Source organism: Eulemur rufifrons, chromosome 24 (genome assembly GCF_041146395.1).
Source record: "Eulemur rufifrons isolate Redbay chromosome 24, OSU_ERuf_1, whole genome shotgun sequence".
In the NCBI taxonomy this organism is placed as follows: domain Eukaryota; kingdom Metazoa; phylum Chordata; class Mammalia; order Primates; family Lemuridae; genus Eulemur; species Eulemur rufifrons.
Genome location: NC_091006.1, coordinates 15209007 through 15215006, shown reverse-complemented (window position 1 = coordinate 15215006; position 6000 = coordinate 15209007).

The window sequence follows — 6000 nt, the reverse complement described above, 5'->3', positions numbered from 1 at the left end:
CCAATGTCTGCCTCCCACGTATTTTTTTTTTTTTTTTTTTTTTTTTTTTTTGTGAGGCAGAGTCTCACTCTGTCACCCTGGCTAGAGTGCCCTGGCATCAGCCTAGCTCACAGCAACCTCGAACTCATGGGCTCAAGTGATCCTCCTGCCTCAGCCTCCCGAATGGCTGGGACTACAGACATGTGCCACCATGCCCAGCTAATTTTTTCCTATATATGTTTTTAGTTGTCCAGATAATTTCTTTCTATATATATTTTTTAGTAGAGATGGAGTCTGGCTCTTGCTCAGGCTGATCTCGAACTCCTGAGCTCCAGCATCCTACCCACCTCGGCCTCCCAGAGTGCTAGGATTACAGGTCTGAGCCACCGCGCCCAGCCGCCTCCCATGTATTGATTTATGACTTTACCTGTAACCCCTGTTTCCCTGTAATGTATAAAACCAAACTGTAACCCAGCCACACCAAGTCCACTTGCTCAAGGCCTCTTGGGCTTGGCTCTGGGTCATGATCCTCAAATTTGGCTCAGAATAAATCTCTTTAAAATTATTTTACAAAGTTTGGCTTTTTTCCATTGAAAGTGCCTATACCTGGCTCAAAGGTCCTAAATGAAGTCTTCCTTGCCTGATTTAACAAATGTCACTGAGTATTTTTTTCTTGAACAGGAACAGTCTTGTGGGACTGAGCCCTTAACCTGACGGATGTGACACTGTCTCCAGGTACATGGTGTCAGAATCGAATCGAATTAGAGGCCACCCAGATGGTGTCTGCTGGTTGTTGGTGGGGAGAAATCCACACGTTTTGGTCACCAGAGGTGAAGTATTCTGCATTGTATGAGAACAGAAAAAACATTTTGGTTTTTCCTCTCTCTAACATCAAGGTTTCTCAACATCAGCTCTATTGACATTTTGGGATGGAAGATTCTTCCATGTGGGGCCGTCCTGTCCATTGAAGGATGTTTGTCAGCATCCCTGGCCTCCACCCAGCACATGCCAGAAGCATCCTTCAGTTGTGATGACCCAGTAACTCTTCAGACATGTTCCCTGGAGGGAAAGGTTGCCTTAGTAAAGTACCTTGAAATTACCTTGAAGTTTCAAACAGGCAGTTCATGAGTCTTTGAAGACGCCAATCCTGTTTTCCACTTTTTTGCTTTCAACATACCAGTTGAACTCTTACTTTTCTCCATTTAATATAAACCAAAATCCAACTTAAAGAATTAAAATGGTCCGTTTGCTCAGCGGAGTATTCAAGAAATCCCGATTCTCTCTCCTCTGCCAGGGAGGGCACCACATGAGGTGGGCTGGTGTGGCCGTTATTTTAGTATCTTTATCACGCACAGAACTTGTAATCTGTAGCCAATGTTTTTTGTAGAAACAGGCTCTTGCTATGTTGTTCAGGCTGGTCTGGAACTCCTGGCATTAAGGGATCCTCCCACCTCGGCCTCCCAAAGTGCTGGGATCACAGGTGTGAGCCACAGGCTCGGCCAGAATTAGGTTCTTGTGAAACTGTTGGAGAAGCTGCAGAGCTGAACGTCAGTCCACCTCTAGGTTCATTTCTGTAACCACAGCCAGGGGTGTCTGAAAGATGCTGCTGCCACATACAGGCCAGAAAACCACAGGAAACGGCCGCTTGCGTCACCACTGTTCTGCTGTCCAGAGTTATTTGACTGCTGGGAGTCTGAGGAAGCCCCGCAGAAACCCCAGGGTTGAATCAACCGCTGTCATCCCTGCAGTAGGAAGAATGGCTCCCACCTCCTCAAAGCTCCCAGCACTCCGAGGAGGACCACAGGAATTTGTGGGAGTGTCCCCAGGTCCCCTCCCACAGGTGTGTTGACCACTAGCGGTGAGTGGGCCCTTACAGCCCACACGTTGCACGGGACCTGCTGGCTCACACATTCGTGGAAGCCCCTGGTCAAGCCCACCGCTCTGCCCCTCCTTTCCCTTCACGCTCCTCCCGCAGGTCGGCCAACGCCTGCACCAGCCTGGGTGCAGATCGAGAGCGAAGGGCAGCTCTCTGGGAGGCTGGAGATGGTGAGAGAGGCCAGCCTCTGCCTCCCTCAAGGGTCACCTTGTGCCTTGGGGTCCCCGCTTCATCCCCAGCCTTGCTCTCAACACCCAGCCCTGCTGGAATTGAGTGACTTCAGCCAACCTCCTGCTGCAACCCCGATGGCCTTCTGTGGACTTCTTCACCTGCACCCACAGTGGCGTCCCACCTAACTCCTGTCATCCACATCACTCACGGTGCCGCTGCTGTCATGGTGGAATTCTAACGAAGATGCCTGTGGATTTTTAAAGCGATTTTGTGGACGCACTAAATAATTTAGAACAATATACGAAGCTGCCGCACGTTTTATGGAGGTTAAGACAACCCTGGTCTCCCAGGTGATCTGTGTGGAATAATGTCTGGCATAAAATGAAAAATCAGTAAGGGTTGGCTGTTCAGTTATTTCAGATTTTGGAGAAGAGTGGCCCCGTGAAGTTGGAAGGAGGCTACATGGTCCAACCAAAGTAATGGACGGCAGAGCGACTCTGTAAGGTCCAGGACGTGGATAAGTTTAAGAACAGACTGGACCCAAAGGAAGCACCTCCTTTACGTTCAAAATTGTTGCCATGAACAGAATGAGTGCTAACGATACATTGGGAATACAGACAGGGAAGGAAGGAAACTAATCATTATTCCACTGCCTCTGCATCAATGCCTGTTTGGGACAGTTTGCACCCACGGGGGTCACAGATTTGCAGGATCTCGTCGCCATTGCCCGACTCTGCACAGGGACAGAAGCGCAGCATGACCGGGCAGGGCTGTGAGCTCAAACCGCATCTCAGAGCGGCGCTCAGCTTGGCAGCGCTCCCTGTCCTTGCGTTATATAGAAAGATTAGAATGCCCGTGTGGGATTTGGGAAAGGAAACGGGGTTCACGTTGGACTGACTTCAGTTGGAAGTTCAAGGATGAATCAGCGTGGTGGCAGGGACTTCTGCAGCCCCACCGCGAGGTAGGAGAGGGTGAAAGGACGTGCAGGACCTTCCCCCTCTGCCTGGGGAGCGGGGCCCCTCCCACAACTTCCTGCGGGTCTGTCTCACTGGCGAGGACTCTTCAGAAGAGCATCTCAGCTGAGGCCAGAGGACCGGCTTGGACACAGGATCATGCACGTAGTTCTTCCCACCCTGCTCTGCCCTGGTGAGTTTTGGAGAGAAGTGTCAGGTACAAACAGAAGAATGCAGGGGGAGGTCGGGCAGTTCTGGGGGGCTGGACTGTTCTCACCCAATACTTTCTTCTAGGGCCATGTCTATGCCGGAAGACTGAGGCACAGGAGAGTGAGTATTCCTTTTTCTTCCCCTTTTTTTTTTCTTTTCTTTTTTTTTTTTTTTTGAGACAGAGTCTCACTCTGTTTCCCCAGTAGAGTGCCATGGCGTCATCATAGCTCACTGCAACCTCCCAACTCCTGGGCTCAAGCAATCCTCCTGCCTCAGCCTCCGGAATAGCTGGGACTACAGGCATGCGCCACCACGCCCAGCTAATTTTTTCTGTATATATTTTTAGTTGGCCAGATAATTTCTTTCTATTTTTAGTAGAGATGGAGTCTCACTTTTGCTCAGTCTGGTCTAGAACTCCTGACCTCAAGCAATCCTCCCTCCTCAGCCTCCCAGAGTGCTGGTATTACAGGTGTGAGCCAAGTATTCCTTTTAAAGTTCCTGAAGTTAAGCTGGGCACAGTGGTGTGGGCCTGTAGTTGGGAGGATCGCTAGAGCCCAGGAGTTCAAGGCTACTGTATGCTGTGACTAGCCACTGCACTCCAGCCTGGGCAACATGGCCAGATCTAGCCTCTCGGAAAAAAAAAAAAAAAAAATCCTGAAATCCTTTCTGTTGGTTTAAGCCAGATACCAGCTCTCTTGGCAGTTTAAAAGTGGGGACTCAGGATTTAGAGTGTTTAGAGCAGTGGTTTTAAGAGGGGAGGTAGTAGAAAGATGGTGTGAGAACTAGACATACCTGTAAGCCCATTACCTGTTCCCCTTCTCCTAGGAAATCTCTCCTGACCTCACATCACAGCCCTGCCTGGCTTCATGATTCCATCTAAGGACCAGGTGACCATCCTGTGCCGCGCCCCCTGCCCCCCGAAGCTGAAGCGTAGAGCATATTGCACGAGAGAAGCCCTGAGCCCTCCAACAGAAAGGAGCCGCTGGTGTGTGAGGAGATGAACATGTGGGATATCTCACAGACGCTGCCAGACAGGGCGGGGCTGCACCGCTGTTCCTATCAGAGCAGACGCCACTGGTCTGAGCCCAGCGCCCCCCAGCAGCTGGTGACAACGGGTAAGTGGACATAGAGGCAGCAGTCCCAGGACTGTCCTCTGAAGAGGGAAGAACCAGGCTTTGGAGACAGGAAGGAATCAGGGACAGATCACAGACAGGTTCCCCAGGACAAGAGGGTATAAAAACCAGAGCCCTGTCAGCTCCCAGAACAAAAAGGGACAGAGAGTATATGTGGCCCTCCCATCCCTCACCAAACTTCCTTCTTCCCCGGGAGCTTATGACAAACCCTCCCTCTCAATCACGCCTGGTGTGAGAATGTGAAGTTGCGATGTTTCTCAAAACTCAAATTTGGTGCATTTATTCTCACCAAAGAAGATGGATTTCACACCACCAAGAATCAAAGCTCCACGCCCCAGGGGAGGGGACACCAGGCCGTCTCCCTCATGGACCACATCACCTCCAAACAGGAGGGACCTACAGGAGCTTCAGTGTCATGAGCGACCCGATGTGTGGTCTCTGCCCAGTGACCCACAGGACCTAGAGGTCAAAGGTGAGGAAACCCCACCCCATCCCATGTTCCCTCCCGGGTACTGAGGCTGCCCCATTAGTGACTGGGGCAGGGGGGACCCTCTGCTTCCAGGTGAAGCCCTCTTGGGGGCTTCATGCTCCCCACCCATGTAGGAGCCCTGCCCCCAGTGTGGGTCCTTGGGAATACCCAGGTTGTCCGTAGACAGCAGAAAGAAGGAAACCCACTCCCATATTATCCCCATTTGCAGAATTTCCTAGCAGTCCCACGGAGACCACCTACTCAACTGGTGAGTAACTGAGTTCAGATGGAAAATTGAAAGGAGGGGGGTTTTCCTTCCTCTCAAACTTGGACCAGAAGAATGATTATGTACCAGAGACAGAGAAGGCTTTTTAAGAGCAGTAGAATAGCATCAAGTTTATGGATGTTGCGGAGTTAGAAGGAGACAGGAGGGCGTGAGACTTCTCTCCACAAGGAAGAGCAGAAAGTTAGAAGCTCTTTATTGCAAATAAAATTGATACTGTCAGGCCCGGCGCGGTGGCTCACACCTGTAATCCTAGCACTCTGGGAAGCCAAGGCAGGTGGATTGTTCGAGCTCAGGAGTTCAAGACCATCCTGAGCAAGAGTGAGATGCCGTCTCTACTAAAAATAGAAATAAATTATATGGACAACTAAAAATATATGTAGAAAAAAATAGCTGGGCATGATGGCACATGCCTGTAGTCCCAGCTACTCCAGACGCTGAGGGAGGAGGATCACTTGAGCCCAGGAGTTTGAGGTTGCTGTGAGCTAGGCTGACACCAGGGCACTCTAGCCCGGGCAACAGAGACTCTGTCTCAAAAAAAAAAAAAAAACCATGAGCCAGTGCCTTGGAGCATTTAACTTACAGATCTGCAACAGTGTGAGCTGTTCATCTGAGAGTTGAATGGCTAAATTATTTAAGTAGTGGGTCTGGTTATAATAGAAATCAGTCCTGTATCTGCTGGACATTTCCCAATGATAGGAGCCTATGGAATATATCGGTAAGAGTAACATTAACAAGGCAAACTCCATACGAAGTGTTTTCAGTCAAGAGAAACACTGGTGAAAACAACGGCTGCATTGAGCAGAAAACATATTTGAGCTCACAGCTGAGGATTCTGGATCTTTACCCTGGTGCCATCAGCGTACCACAATAAATACAGAGAGCAGCTGCCACATAAAACCGTGACACGAAGTTATAGGGGAAGG